Source organism: Anomalospiza imberbis, chromosome 7 (assembly GCF_031753505.1).
Source record: "Anomalospiza imberbis isolate Cuckoo-Finch-1a 21T00152 chromosome 7, ASM3175350v1, whole genome shotgun sequence".
NCBI classification, from domain to species: Eukaryota; Metazoa; Chordata; class Aves; order Passeriformes; family Viduidae; genus Anomalospiza; species Anomalospiza imberbis.
This window is the reverse complement of record NC_089687.1, coordinates 39080661-39096660: the sequence shown is the minus strand read 5'-3', so window position 1 is coordinate 39096660 and position 16000 is coordinate 39080661. Positions and strand designations below refer to the sequence as shown.

The following is a 16000-nucleotide window of genomic DNA, read 5'->3' as shown; positions in this document are numbered from 1 at the left end:
CCCGGCCACCACGGTCCAGAGGGGACAGCCCTGGGGGTGGGCGTGATGCCCTCCCCCAAGCTGCATGTCGGTGACACTGCCAAGGCACCACGTGTTTGTGCGGAGCTGCCATGCCGAATGGGGCGCGTGAATCCCTGGAGTACTGTGAAATACAAAGTTGTGTTTCGTGTCAGGTAAATAAAGGTAACCTGTGTAGTTGCAATTGTGAAATGTGTGGAGCACGGCCATGGGACAGTTATAAAGATGAGTTCTAATAAACAGCCGAGGAAAGCATGGAAGAAGGCTTTTGAACGAATCTTTTTTTTTGCAAATAACAATTATAAGTCTTAAGCTGCTTTGCAATAAGAACTTTTGAATTTTAGCTCTAGAATGTTGCTTAGTATTAAGGTTTTAAACTGTAGCTTTAGAATGTATAAGTGTTAAGTTGTTTTGTAGAAAGAACTTTTGAATTATGACTTTAGAATGTTGCTTAGCACTAAGGATTTTAAACTGTAGCCTTAGAATGTATAAAGGATTTAAACAGAAAGGGAAGTGACCCTATCCCAAGCTCCTAGAGAAGTAAGATGGACATCAAGGTTGCTGATTAATGATTTCAAAAAGGGAAGCTGGACATCACTACCACAGATTAATTATCCTAGAAAACAGAAGCTGGACCCTACCATCTGGACACACATCCTGGGATGTACACAACAGAGTATAGAAATTGGAAAGGGACCAAACATCACCGTCATAGGTTTGTGATCCTAAAGTATAGAATTGTGACGTTAAAAGGTAGAACTGGAAACTGCCGAAAGCTCACATAAAAACTGGGAAATAGAAACTACTGGGAAAAGCTTATGAATATGCATGAATATGATCAATAAATACCAGCAAGCCCAACAACCGGTGTGCAGTCAGAGAGGAAAACCCCCATCGCTGTACCCAGCGCTGTCTTTGCTCATATGCTAACATATTAATTAATAAATTGATTAATTATTGATTGCTTGATATATTGGCTGAGTCAAGCGTCTCATTTCTAACAGTACCTTCCCTACAACAAGGGCTGGGAAGCTCCTGAAAATGAACCCTCGCCCACCGTACGGGCACCTCTCTGCCTCCCACCGCCCAGCATCAAGGGATGGGCACTGCGGGGTGGTGTGGGGTGCATTTGGCAAAGGAGGGTGTTGGGGGTACGCGGCACCTGCTCACCCTGAAAGAGGGGCGGGGGAAACAACACAGCACCCGGCACACATCCCCAGCACCCGGGGGAAACACTGTCAGCATCCCAGGGACTCCACGGACCGCGTCACTGCCCCGGCGACACCCGCACCCCGCACCCCGTACCTGGTGGGCGGCGGGCATGGGCACTGCGGGCCGGGGCAGGGAGGGGATCCGGGGCTCCCCGCTGCCACCCGAGCCCGATCGGCGGCGAGCCCGTGACAGCGACCGCAGCAGCAGCAGCAGGAGGAGGAGGAGGAGGAGGAGGAGGAGGGTGTGGGGGTACCTCGGGAAATGTAGTCGCGCTCCACGTGTGGGGCGGCGCGGAGACTACAAACCCCACAGTGCAGCGGGAGGGAGGAAGGGGAGGAGGAGGAGGAGGAACAGGAAAAGCCTCGCCGGGACAGAGTGCGCCGGCACCTGTGCCCCATATAGGGACAAATCCCCCTCCGAAAGCATCGGCAGGGCGGGAAGGACCCCCTTTTCCACTGCCCTCAGCCGGGATCAGCTCCTTGCCCATCCGCCGTGGCCTCTGGGCTGCGGGCCCTGGGGGACGCTGCCCCCGCCTTGGCTCCCTCCGCTGGTTTATGATACCCGTGGCTGCTTGGATTTATTTCTGCACCCCGTTTTTTCCTGGGGGTGGATTTGTTCAAGTCTGCTCTGTGCCGTATCCCAGAGGGTCCTGAACAGTTCCCCCCTGTGCTCCTAGCAGAGCTCCCGAAACTTCTCATCCCCTCTCTCCCAGCCTGGAAGCAACCCCCGAGAGTTGCTTATGGGGTGAGTCCGGCCATCAGGACCTGGAGGGGCTGAATCACTGCCGTGCACTTCTCCCGGAGGGAAGAGCATCCCTAGAGGAGGTGGAGCCCCCCGAGAATCGGGTCTCGGAGCTGGTGCCCCATCTCCCGGGAGATGACGCATCTTCCGAGCGCATCTTCTCTCCCCGCCTTTCCTCCCCCTTTCCCAGCGCTCACCCTGCCAGAAGCAAATGCAAGCTGACAGGGCACGGCTATTCCGCTGAAAGATTTATATCTTCCCGCCTGGAAGCGCGGCAGCAGGATACAAGACGTCCGGGGACTGTCACACACACACACACACACACATACCCGTCCCACCCAAGCAGGGCCAGGCAGCCCTGGATATTCCAACCCAGAGGCTTCCAGCCCTACTGAGCCCCCCAGGTGGTCCTGGGGAGGGTGGCCAGACCACAGCAGACGTGTCCGCCAGCTCCCTGTCCCTCCCGCGGGCAGGTGGGACCTGTCTGTCCATCCCTGATGGCCAGGATGGTGGCAGGGTTAGGTCCCCCCTTAAACGCAGCCGGGTCCGGGTGCAGGAGCTCCGCAGCGTGCGGGTCCGGGGCGATTTTGGGCACCCGGGCAATGCCAGCATCCTGGGGCAGAGTCACCCTGGGGCAGAGTCACCGTAGGCGGTGTCGCCTGGGACTGGCCCCGGCAACCACAGGACAGGGGCAGGGATTGGGTAGGGGCAGAGCTGGTTTAGGGGCAGGAGCAAGGGCTGTAGTAGGGCGAGGGCAGTGAAGGGGCGGGGGCAGGAGTAGGGACTGAGTAGGGGGAAAAGCAGGAGCTGGGACGGGAGGAGCCGGTTTAGGGGCAGGAACAGGGGCAGGGGCTGTATTAGGGAGAGGGCAATGACGGGGCGGAGGCCGGAGTAGAGACTGAGTAGGGGGGAGAGCAGGTACAGGGGCTGCGGCAGGGGTCGAATTAGGGAGAGGGCAGCGGAGGGGCTGAGGAAGGAGCAGGGGCTAGAGGAGGAGTTGGGGCAGGGGAGGAGCAGGTTTAGAGGCAGAAACAGGGGCAGGACTGGGTCTGAGACGGGAAGGGACGGGACAGGGGCAGGAAGTCGGGGGGCCGGGCAGAGCCGGCGGGTGGCGGGCAGGGCTGGGCGCTCCCGCTCGGCTCCGTTGCCACCGCCCCTGAGTCAGCCCTGCCCTCCCCCGCCCTGCCCCAGCCGTCCCTCGGTCCGTCCGGACACAGGTAAGACTTTGCCTTCTCCGAGGGGTGTGTTCTGGGCGTGGGGGGCCCGGGACCTGGAGCGGGGAAGGAGGGTCCCCGTGCGGGGACGCGGATGGGTGTGGTGGCGGCAGCATCGGGGCTAGGCGGCTCCCTGTGCGCCATCGCTCCGGGGAGCGGAGGGCGTGCACCCACCGACCTTGTCCCCGTGTCCCCCGCGTCCCCAGGAGGTGCCCCCGTGTGCTGCCACCTTCCCGGCTGGGCGGCTCTGCGAGGCTGCTGGGAGTTTTCGGTCCCTGGCTCCCAGCCTTGGGAGGCTCCCGGGCTTTGCTGAAGCAATCCCAAAGTGCTGTCCCCGTTTGGGGATAAGTGGGGGTCCCCAAGGGGAACGGCTTTCCGACCTGCCCCCACTCGTTACTGCAGGGAGAAATGTGCATAGGGATGGGTGACGGCGGGGATGCTGCGTGACTTTGGGTGGGAATATCCCGAGGGGTCCCATGGTGTGTTTCTGAGCCCTGGCTGCTGGTTTTTGGGTGTCAGCACACATGGCGTCTCACGAGTGTTAGGCTGATGGTCACTTATGAGCCCGTGCTCCAGGTGTGGTGGTCACCAAGTGGTGCAAATGCAGCCTCAGCATCAGTACCGGGGGGCGGGGGAGAAAAGGGGTCCCAGGCCTCAAAACTTCCTGTGTAGCTGGGTAGATATCTCCTGAGAACCCATTTCCCCAGGCAGGACTTTTCTGTCCTTACTCCAAAGTCAGAATCATCATAGAATCACAGAATGATTTGGGTTGGAAGGGATCTTAGAGACCATCTAATTTTAACACCCTGCCACAGGCAGGGTTGTCACCCACTCGGTCACTGAGCTGCTTCTTCAGCATGTGTCTCGAGGGAGCAGTGGGTGCCGTGCGCTGGGGTTGCTCCCCACTGGAGCCACCACCTCTCATCACACGGAGCGGGCTCAGGAGGGGTCAGTTTATTCAAGTCTGGTTCCTGGGGCAGTGTTCATTGCCCACCTCCTTTCAGCTGGTCCTCCCGGGGTCTGGGTGAGACCCGTTCTGGGGAGGGGTCCGTGCAGCAGCCTGGCCAGTGCAGCATCCTCCGGCACGCGCTGCGCTGCAGAGATCCCTACCCCATGTGGATGCTGCATGGCTTCTCGGGAATCACTGCAGGGATTCCCCCCAGTCCTGCAGGCAGACAAGGCAGGGCGGATGAGGCAGCTCAGGGCCGTGGTGCCCCTGGTGCTGGGGGTGTGGGGGAATGCCTGCTGCTGTGGCACAGATTGGGTGTTCCAGGCTTTCCAGGCCTGGGCGGTTCATGCTGCCCATCCTTGGGAGAGCCAAGAGCTTCGGTGCATCGTGAGGGATGCAGTACAAGGGAGTGGGTGGTCCTGGTGGGAGACACAGGACACTACACCCGGAGTCTGGGGTGGGCTGGCAGGGGCACAGGGATCCCCCAAGATAGAGGAGGCGCTCAGCAGCCCCTGCTGCAGACTGTAAGGAAGCAAAGTGCAAATGGAGAACCCTGGGGAAGGTGAAGAAGCCACTCAAAATCTCCATGACTTAATCCATGCTTTCAAGGAGCATTTGCATAGCAGCCTGTGGGAAAATTCGAGAGAGGGAAATCCCTGTCTGAGCTCCCTTTAAATGCCCTGGGCAGGTCCATGCAGATACCAAAACACTGGCAGACTGCTGGGGTGGGTGGAACGATGCTTGGGTCCGTGGGTGTGGCAGGAGGCTCCAGCCCAGGTTAGTGGGTACCAATGTAACCCCCAGCACCTTTGCCTTCTCTTTTTGATGGCCCCAGGAGAGGCTGGGCTTGTTTTGGGGCCCTGTACAGCAAGGCTGCAGTGCAGCAGCCACTCCTGGGTGGACTCTTCACTCCCAGCCCTGGGCAAGGAGCATCATCCTCCATCTTCTTGCCCTGTCCCAGATCAGTGATGCTCATGCCCACTGCCATGGCCATGGTTTGAAGCTCTCACCTTTCCACACTGCAGGAATAGGTCCATTGTCATCAAGTTGGCAGGAAAGCTGGGTGCTGGCACCTCTCTGCCTGCCTGCAGGGAGGAAAACCTCCTTTTAACACAGAAATTCCCACTTGTCCCCACGGGGCTCTTTTCTGTCAAGGAGGGAATATGGGATTCTCCGCCAGGCTAGTTCCCCTAGTCTGGGGAAAGCTCATCAAGTCTTGGCACACCAAACAATGAGGATCCCATCAGAGCTACGGATGGTTGGCGGGTTCTTAAATGAAACAAGGACTCAGGAGTGCAGGAAGCAAGAGCCTTCCCCACAAAGCAGTGGAAATAAGGAGCTTTGTATTTTCCACCAGATTTTTTGAGTTGTGTTTTTGCTTTGGTGGACCCCAAAGATTGTCCTTTTTGCTGGGCAGGCTTTGTGGTGGGACATGTGGAAGAGAAATGGCGTTCCCCATTTGGGGGGCCTGCGTTTCCAACCCCATTTGGTTTGGCAGCAGCCCATCACTGGGGTCTCATGGCATGGCCCCCTCCCTGCCCTTACCAGGGCATTGTTGGCACCTGCTGGGTCGACGCAGTGGGCAAACCCAGCACCGAGCAGAGGAGGAGAAAGGATCTGCATGGCAGGGCAGCCAGCCAGGGCAGCCAGTTTCAAGGGCAGCCAGTTTCAAGGGCATCAGGCTGGAGGATGACTCATGCATCCTTGCCACCAAGGAACAAACCCTCTTGCCCCTACTTTCCCAGCACAAGGTGATGAATTCCTGAAAATCCAAGTGCTCCAGAGGCCTCTGATCATGCCTTATAGGACTCTGGTCAGCTGGGCTGGGAAAAGCTGCATCTAGGACTTGCTTGTCCTGAGAGAATTATGGTGGTGACATCTCTGGCATGGGCTGAAATGCTTGTGTGGGTATCCCCAGGATGAGGACCTGCTGGGGGGGGCACAGTGTTTGGAGGATGCTTTTGCTCCGTAACTGACTCTCATCCCTTTATTCCGCAGGGAAGGAGCCACCCATCCAGCTACATCACCACCCTTCCAACACTGCCAGATGTGCCTTCAGGTTGTGCTGCGCCTGCAGCCCACTCCGGAGGTGAGGAGGCAGGAACGGCCCCACCCCAGGCCTGGTGCTGTCCAGGGGACCCTTGGGGTGATGGTGGCATGTTCCCCCCTGGCACAGGTCATGCAGGCTGGTGGCCATTCCAGGCTGGACACTGCTGTGGACATGTGGTCACAACCATGGGTATGGGGACATCACCATGGTGATCTGTGATGAGGTCCCTGCTGCCCAGTTTGCTCTGAAAAGGATAAAAAGGAGGCCTTTTGGCAGTGGCAGTGGCTGAGGGCATCCAGGGAACATCTCCTTGTGTGCAGGCAGAAAATGGAGGGCTTGGAAGAGGTTTTGAGGTTTCAGAGAGGAGTCATTTCATACCAGGCAGCCTAATCCATCTCTGGAGTGACCCTGCTTGGGGTGGGAGCTGGGCCAGAGACGTCCAGAGATGCTCACTCGCTCTGTGCCTCTAAACTTTCCTTAAAATATAGAAACAATTCCCTATTTAAAGGCTTTTGTTGGACTGGTAACATGAAGGCAGAGCATGACGACATGAGCCCAGGGTATCTGGGGAATGAAGCCCTTCCCTGGGACAGTGTGGCTCCATGGGACAGGCAAGCCTGTCCATGGTGGTTTCCTCTGTGACTCAGTTTCCCCACCTGGAAAACAGGTTTTTTTTGGGTTCCCTCCAGGAAATTTTGGGATTTTCCCCAAATCTCCCCTTGAGGGTATGGGATGGATCAGTGGGGGACTTGAAATTGCCTGTTTTGACTGCATAGCTTGAGTGGCCATGATTCCCAGGGACACACCAGTGGCTCACCTTCTGTCCTTTCCTCACCTTCAGGCCATTCCTTTGGATGTGCAGTGGCACCCAGAGAGGTGGCACTGGTGCTGTGCCACACTCGAGGGTGTCACACCTCATCAGGGCTTCCCCAGGCTCTGCTGGCCATTCATGATCCTCCATCTGCAGTGCATGGTGCAATCCAAACCCAGAGGCCCCACATCCCAGCCTGTACCTTTTCCACCCTCTCCCTGGGCTGCAGCCTCCTCCTTCCAAGCGTTTCTGAGAGCTCTCCTGCCTGTCTGTAATGAGCGCGGGTCTCCAGGATGGTTTGGATGGATGAGAGATCTCTGAAGTCAGGTCTTAGAAAATGTGGTTTATTAAAAGGGGGAAAGGCCCTGCTTGGAGTTGCCAGGCGCAACTCGTGGCAGGCCCAGGGGGAGAGGGAGAGAGAGAGAGAGAGAGAGAGAGAGAGAGAGGGAGCAAGGGTTCCAGGTGAGGGTCCCAGGGGAAGGTCCAAGAGAGGAAGGTCCAAGAGAGGAAGGTCCAAGAGAGCGTCCGGTCCCTCGGGCACACCTTATCAGGGGGCTTCAAGGTGGGCTGGAACAGGACTTGGGCCAATGGGGTCACAGATACCTGATACTTCAGGGGAGGGTCACAGGTGTGGGATGAACCAGACATTGGGGGTGAGACAGAGCATTCCATTTGACCTTTGGACCTATCTGCAGGTAAAGGGCGTTGTTTAATCAGAAGGGGGATCGCTTTCAACCTGGCTATACTATTGTTTTCTAGTTATTCAGTAGTCAAGGTTTGCTATTTCAAATCTAGTTCTCATCTCAATGTCTGTATTTTCCAAATCTTTTGCCAGGCAATCATATTTATAAGGTTTTCTTATTTCATCTTCCCCAACACCTGTCCTCATCAGCTCTCCCGCCCTGGAGTTTTCTGAGTAGGGCTGACAATAGCTGGCAAGACATTTGTCCCTTGTGAGCACACAGGAGGAGTTTTCCAGCCCTTAGGCAAGGGAAGAGGGGGAACGAGAAAGAAAAGAGGAGGGGATAAAAAAAATGCAACCCAGAAGAATGAAGAGTGGCACGAAATTTACTGACCTTCTCACTTTCTGTGGCCTCTGGAGCAGAAGGAAAATGAATTGGAGAGGGTTGGCGCTTGTGGATGGCCCTGGGAGCAGGACCAGGCTGTGTGTCCTTGGGCTGACCTATGGTTTGGGGTCTTTGGTCTAGGGTCTTTCTGAAGGACATGGGGTGAGTGTGGCTGGGGGTTGATGTCCATGGTGGGATCTGCTGTGGGGCTTTGACATCAGCACGTTGTCATTCCCAGCCCTTCTGGGGATATCTGTGTTTTGGTGAGAGCGTGTTTGGCTCTCTAGATCCCATCCTGTGAGTCTGGACTAACTCTCTCCAGTGGACTTAGTCCTCCTCCAGCAGTGAGGAAGGACCAGGGAATCCGCTGTGGGTAATCCACCTCATCCCAGTGGCTGCTCCTCCGGCTTCCCACACCCACCAAAGGCCTGTCAGTCTTGAAGAAGCCTCAGCCTGTCATGGCTGGAGAGCATTTTGGGAGTTTTAAGAGTTCACCAGATGTGGTTTTCCGCACAGAGACACCAGCTGCTGTGCCTCTCTGCACAGGGCATGTGAGGCTTAGCTCGCTGTGACCTGAATGTCTGCTTGTCCCCAGAATGGGTCTCCACCAGGTACTCAAACTCCTGGTGCCTCCTCTGCCCTCAGGAGTGCTGGGATCCCTCTGGATGTGCTGGGTGCTGCTGGGCTTGCCAGAGGAGGGAGGAAAAGGTGGAATGCTGAGCTTCCCCCCCTTGCCAACTCATTCGTCCTCCAGGAGATTAGTCCCTTCCATGGCTTATGGGGGGATTTGTGGCTGCTCCATCTGCTCGAGTCCAGCAGATCAGCGAGTGCCAGGGAGGAGCAGCCTGAACCCAGCTGCTGTTTGCACTCCCAGGCATCCCAGGGAAAGGGCTGCACCCTTCTTTTGGGTGTTTCTGGCTATATTTGTTGGAAGGGAGCAAAAATCCCTGGAGCCAGGCAGGTGATGGAGGTGATGGAGTTTAGACCTGACTGAGACTGTGCTGGTGGAGGTGGTGAAAACCATGTGGAGTAATGTCAGTGTTTTTAAGCTGCTTTTTAGACTGGTGAAAAGTCTTGAGGATGCTCCAGGATATCCCCTTTCAGCCAGGATACTTGCAGGGAGGTGTTTTCTCTGTAAATCCACTTGGCCTTTAGGAAAGCAGGCAGGCAGGTGGGGAGAAAGGCATTTCCCTGTGGGATTTGGGAGGGAATGGGGCTGTTTGATGGCTCACAAGTACTTTTAGACCCAGGTTTTCCTGAGGGGAAAGCTAGGAGGCAATAGGAATGATACAGGGCTCTCCCTTCTCCTGCTCCATTGCTCTTGTCACCAGTGGAAGGTGGTGGGAAGGGAAGAGGCTGGAGGTGAGTTAAGGAAGAACTTATGACAAATGGGCTTAGGGAGACTGGATTTATAGAGACTGACAGAACTAGGTTTGTGGAAGCGTGGGGGGGCTGCTGGGTGCCATCCAACTCCAACTCCTGTGATGTGGAGACCACAGGACACAAGGAGCCTTTGCCCGTGCCCAGATCCCAGCATAGAGGAGGTCTGGTGTGCTGCTGGACCCAGGAATGTGCTCCCTGCCATGCTGCTGCCTTTTCCTGGGGAATGGGGCGACACGGGACCCTGCCAGACTGCCCCCCCCACAGCTCTCAGAAAGCACCAGTTTCTCTTTTAAGGTGGCAGAAAAACACAAGCAGGGGAGATTTGGGCAGCATGGATGAGCTGCTGAGATGTCAACCCCGTGGCCATCCAGCTCACCTACCCCTGCAGAGCCCGGGGGTGACTGCTGTTCTCCTTCCCCTGCTGTGTGGTCAGGAACACCGATGGAGGCTGCCAGTTGTCAGCTCGGAAATCTTTTAACTTTTCCTCATCTCCACAAATGGACAGTGTCTCTGCTCATTAGGTACCCACCCAGGGGGCAGATGTCAGCTCTGCTCATGGCTTTTCTCAGCTCATCTCTGCCCAGGTTCCTGACGGCTCCGCAGCGCTCAGGTTCCATCACGTCACTGGGCTCTGCCCGTGGGGCTGCCCCTCAGCCAGCTGAGCGGCACCTCCCCTCCAACCCCTGCCCCAGGCTTGCTGCTTCCCCCTCCTCATGGGTAGTGTTTGCAAGGATTTTTAGTTAAAAGGCTGAAAGATCTCAGGTACTGGTGACACAGTGTGTGTGTGTGTGTGCGTGTGTGTGTGCGTGCCAAGCTGGAATTGGTTTTCCTCACCCAGGCGGCACATGGGAGGAGAAGGCAGCTCTGAAGGCTGCCCTTTGAGGCTGATGCATCCTGACAGCTTGTTCACTGGGACATCAAAATCATTGCCTCTGTCTGCGTGGAACACCCAGGCAGGCGGATGATGGGAACACGGGTCAGGGGAGGATCCCTCTCTCCCTGAACAGGGAGCGGTGGCGTCCAGAACCCCAGAGCAGAGCGGATCCAGGTGATGCGGGGGCTGCTGCATCCCCAGTGGAGAGAAGGGGAGTTCCCTCCAGCACAAAGGGGGCTGGCAGCCTGGGGGATCAATGCAGGTGGAGCCATCTCACTGGTATTCCAGTGAGATGGCCATCCCATCCCATCCCATCCCATCCCATCCCATCCCAGCTATTCCCATCCTCATCCCATCCCTCCCTCACCACTGCACAGCACATCTTCCAAAAGACCTTGAATTTTCCCTGAGGGTCACAGCAAAGATATAGGACCTCTCCAAGCTCTCCACGCTCTCTGCAGAGCTTGGACCTCACACATGTACACCATGGTCCCAAACATCCCAAGGAAGGCTCCTGATGGTCACAAAAAGCCAGGGATTCACCAGTGAGGGGAAGCTGAAGTCCTGAGTTTGCAGGAGAGGCAGGATGGGTGTCGCAGCAGGCTTTGGTATTTTTGGGAAAGGGGAGTGGTATGGAGTAGGGGATGTGGTATTAGAGGTGGTAGGATAGGGCCTGCCTGGGCAAAAGCAGGGAGTTTTCACAGCCCTGTGGGACCAGGCACGGGAGTTGCCCCCACATGGAAGTACCACCAGCTCACCTTGGAAGCTGGGCATGAGCAGGGAGCCACCCTCAGCTCCCTCCCCTTGGTATTCTGCTGATGGCCTCAGATTTGTCCATGTGTTTGTGTTTCCTCCATTCCCATCCAAGACTAAATTTTGAGCCCCCTGGAATGAGGTGGCTGAGGGCTCCAGTGCAGGTGGGGCCATCAAGCTGCATGTGCTGCCCAGCCCCTGGGTCCCTGTGGCCTCACTGGAATGAGTTAAGGGCAGTGAAATGCTGTAGTCTCCAGAGGCTGATTTTTGGGATTGGTCATGTCAGTGCATTGGAATTCCTTGCATCCTCAGGTGCTTTTATCTGGGAGCAGTAGGTGGGATTTTGCTGGGATCTGGGCACTCTGCTGTTCAGAAATGACTCCTTCAGCATCCTGAGTGACCCTTTTGAACATTCCTGACCAAATTTCTTGATGGGACCTAGTCCATGAGAGCTAGCAGGCGAGCTGTGCATGCAGGGATAGAGCCGTGCTCTCTACTGCTATGGATCAGGATGTGGAAAGCTTTTGGTCGGAGAGGCCTACTGGTGCCTCTCCTGGCAATGCACGCTCCACTGGAGAGAGAGCATCCAGGAAAAAAAATTCAATTGGCTCCTTTGCTTTTACTGTCAGGGCAGCCACAAGGTGCAGGGCCTTTGCTGTAGAGAGGATGTGGGAGGGGATGGCAAGGGTGATAGTTCCCCAGCAGCCCAAATGTTGCTTATCCATCTCATGATACCTTTCAAGACAATTTCTGAGTGCCTTGGACTGGTCAGCAATGAGGAAGGAGCCACTGTAGTGTGATGTGGCATGTGCTGTGCTCAGCAGAATCTCCTGGAAACAGCCCCAATGGAGCTGTCAGATGGTGCTTAAAGCAGCCAAGATGCCCTTTGCAGTGCTGAGGTTTCTGCTTTTGGGTTGCTTGAGGTTCACTCTTACCTGTTCCGGAACTGAGGTTGTCCCAGCACAGCACCAAACCTCCTGCGTGCCTGGAGGTGACCTGCACCCTGATGGCAGAGAACACCTCGTGCACATGCACTGGTGCTTGCTACAGGAGCACAGGGTCATGGCTGGGATCCCACCTGCAGCTTGGGTGCAAGGGGTGGGACATAACGAGGAGCAGAGCTGCTGAAAGATGGACCCATTTTTGATTTAGAAAACTGCTAAAAAATTCCTTAATGCTGTGTTTGCTGGATGCTAGGCCTTGCCTTTGGATAAACTCAAACCTAGGACCCGGAAGATGAGTGCGAGTCTCTTCCCCCATGAATTTATGGGATGCGGGTTGATGATTTGTGCTCACTCTGGCTCTGGGAAGCAGGGTTCGGGTTTCCTTGCAACCCCTTGTCCTTCCAGCATCCCTAAATCCTTGCCTGAGCTCCCTTTTCCTGGGTATGTTGATGAGACTGGTGCCATGATGAGGATTTTCCCTTCTTATTATGAATCCTGGAATCAGTGACCAGCAATTGGTACTGATTGGAATAAAACATTTACCAAGGACTCCTCTGATTTGGCCCTGGGCTTCCCTGTTCCCTGTGCTGCCCTTGGCCACGGCAGCAGGGGCTGGGAGGATGCTCTGTGGATTCCAGGTGGGGGGGCTGCCTGGGCTCCTCAGGATGCTGAGATGTGCTGTCTTCCAGATCCTTCCCTGCCTCCTGCACTGCTGACCACCAGCTCCACGGGATCCCTGACCTGGCCCTGCGGGTCTTCCAACGGTGAGTCACAGTTTGAGGTTTCCATCCTTTCCAGGTTTTTAGCTTTGGCCAGAGCCCATGGGACTGGATGTTGCAATTGCAGCAGTTACTGGGATTTAGAATTTATCTGACTGGTGTAGGCTCAGTAGAGAGTGGAGAAATCCCTCAGAGTCCATCCTGGCACCTGTGCTGCTTGCAGGTGACACCAGCTCAGGATGTAGCCACTACCTTGGAGAATGTGGAGGGAAATTTTTTGAGAGGAAAAAACATAAATTATGAGGACAGCTAGTTGCTGCGAGAGGCTGTATATGCTCTGTCCTTGGAGGTTTTCAGCCCCAAAGGGATAAAGCCCTGGGCACCCTGCTCTGACCTTAGTGCTGATGCTGCTGTGAGCACCAGCGGGGCTGAAGACTGACCTCAGGAGGTCCCATGGGCTCCCCTCCCACTGACAGGCTTCTTTCCTTGGCAGGAAAGTGCCCAGGTCGCTGGGGATGAGCATGGAGGTTGCTGAGTCACCAGGAAGAGGAAGGTTTTCCTTGTTAACACATAAGGTGTCCCAGCACACTAAAAGTGGCACCAAGTTCAAGCAAGGGGTCTGCAGCTCACCCACCCTGCTGCCCAGGGAATATTCTGAGCAGTGGAGAGGTTTTCCTGCCCTCTGGCACTTGGTTTCTTAGTGGCTGAGGCTGCTCCATCGATTGTATTGACGGGTAGTGCATGCCCCAGTTAACTTATTGAGAGCAGCAGCAAAAATCCAGCTGGCACCCGGAACCCGTGGTGCTGAAACGTGCTGGATCCTTTCCACCACCGCTGGGTTTCTGCCCGAAGCAGGCCCCTGGCTCCACAGCTGGGCGCAACCACAGGCAGGTGACCACAGAGGAGGACTGCTGGGCTGCAGTTACCGGGGAGTCTCCGGCATTCCAGGGATCTCCTCCTCCACAGGATGATTTCCTGTGGTTGGTGGATGCTGAGGATCTGCCCAAACCTGTTTGCAATGCAGAAAAAAAAAATTCTGCTTGCCTACCCAAACATAACCTGGAGGTGATGCTCTTGATCATTCTCCCCCGATCCCCACCCCAGTCTGTGTTTTACTTCTCTCTGAAGTTCACATTAAGCAGCTTTGGTCTTTCCTCTGTGCCGTGCTTTAACCTCTGCCATGTCCTGCTCTGCAGGCTCGTGCCGTGGACTGCTGGGTTCCCCCGCTGTGCTCAGCATGCCCTTTTCTGGTGCAGCCAGACTTTCCCAGGAATCACTCTGGAGCTCAAGGCCATCCTGTAGGGTAAGGTAAGGTCCTTTCCAAGTCATACAATCCCAGAATGGCTCAGATTGGAAGGGGCCTTAAAGCTCATCTTGTTCCATGGGGACACTTTCCACAGGCCCCATCCGACCTGACCCAGAACACTTCCAGGGATGGGGCAGCAACAGCTTCTCTGGTCAAATCTGGGGAGGAAGGATCTTTGCAGATCCCTTAGGCTGTAAAACACCTGCAGGGAGGGTGCTGGGGCCTCTCTCCTGCATTTGTGCAGGTCTCTCAACCCGCCGTCTCCGCCCTTGCCACCTGCTTACCGCCACACTGTCCATTCCATTAAAACCAGCAAAAGAGCTAAGCTGGGAAGTGCAGAGATGGGGTGATTTTCATCAGCCCCTCTGCTTTTGTGACTAAAATAGATCAGGAGTGGCCATAGGCCATCGTGTTGTCCCAGGCATTGACTAGCACGAATGGATGGCAGTGCAACATTTCCATTAGTGGAGGGGAGGATGCATGTCTCTGAGGGAGAACACTGCTCCATAAAGCAGAAATGTAGCAACTGACAAACCCATTTCTCTTTTCTCCCAATTCTTTTATGAGTGTCACTTATCCCTGTTTTCTGCACAGAAAACATTGGGAGAGACTGGCCAGAGCAAACAGCCTGCACCTGCAACACAAGGGTGTGTTTTGGACAGGGGGATGGATGTTCCCCAGCAGAGCTGCAAGTGACCCAGTAAGGTGCAGCAAGGATAGAACTTGCCAAAAAAAACTGTGAGGAGGTTTATCCATGGCCTCTGGTGATGTGGTGGATACTGGTTGTGTCTGGTGTGAGGTTTCTGCCATCACCTGTCCAGCAAGTGTGTTTTATTCTCTGGCTTTAGTGAATACACTTTCCTGCAATATAAGGCTAAATTTGGGTGAATATCACAGCATCACAGCATCTCATAACTCCCATCTCCCTCTGGTAAGGTCTCTGTCCTGGTTTAGGGCAAATTTGGGAGAAAACCTCTGGAAGGAGCCCCCAGAAAGCAAACCCCCACGGCCCCTCCCCCACCTGGTTCGGGAAGAATTTCCTCGGAGAGAAGTGGAAAAAACCTGTTTATTTAACAGGCAAAGCACTCCCCAGCACAAAAAATGAACAACACCAGATGACAAAAACTCTTTCACAGCTCTGAAGAGGTGACAAATTCAGAAAGTCTCTCCTGGGAGTGGTTGCCCAGTTATTGGTCTCTGGCACTGGGGATGGCTGCTGCAGGTCACAAAATGCTGGCTCTCGGTGTGTCTTGGTGTTTCCCAGGTCCCGGTCCAGAGCAGGTTCAAATGGTATTCAGAAAAGGGAATGAAAAACAGTCCAGGGAAAAAATTGGACTGCCTAGCTAAACTAACTAATAAGCAGGAGCAAGGGCAAAAGCAAAAAGCAGGAGTGAGAGCAAAGCGAAAGCAAGCCAGCCAGAAAGCAAGCCCTATCCTCTCTCCTAGACACAGACCATGGGGGGAGGTGAACTGGCTGATAACAAGACAAAACAAACCTTTACTTTTTGGAGCCAGTCCTGAAGGCACAGAACATAACATCAAGCATAAACAGAACACACCACTGGGGAAACAAGCACCATAACGCCACCCTAGGACAGTCTCTGACATAATTTTTCTGCCTTCTCATGCTCCCTGTCCACTATCCCATCCCTTCTCCCATGTCTGTGTCCCAGCTCCTCTCCCACATCCATAGGAGGGAGAGGATCCTGGTGCCTGTCTCTCACAAGCCCTCCCCAAGGCTGTGTCTTGGATCTCTTGCTCCGTGAGATTCCATTGTCGGAACTCAAGGCTGATCCTGTGTGTGTGGTACTTTTTATAGCAAAACTACAGCTGGGAGAGGCACCTGGAAGAACACAAGGTGGGATTGTGGGCATTGTCCTGTGCAGGGCCAGGAGTTGGACTCGATGATCCTTGTGGATGCCTTCCAACTCAGGATATTCTGGGACTTCACACTGAAAA

General features: G+C 55.1%; 1 protein-coding gene across 8 annotated transcripts in view; it reads left to right on the top strand.

Moving 5' to 3' along the window:
• The first annotated feature begins 1833 nt into the window (after positions 1 to 1833).
• The window catches only part of PCBP3 (poly(rC) binding protein 3), a 56723-nt gene continuing 42556 nt past the window's right edge, over positions 1834 to 16000 (top strand). For 2 of the 8 annotated variants that reach the window (XM_068196745.1, XM_068196744.1), the window contains exons 1-2: positions 1836 to 1974; positions 6133 to 6223. The gene's annotated coding sequence lies outside the window, so the exon portion shown is untranslated. Of the gene's footprint in view, positions 1975 to 6132; positions 6224 to 16000 lie in introns of all 8 variants that reach the window. The other 6 variants (XM_068196751.1, XM_068196750.1, XM_068196748.1 and 3 more) reach the window with 4 other exon arrangements.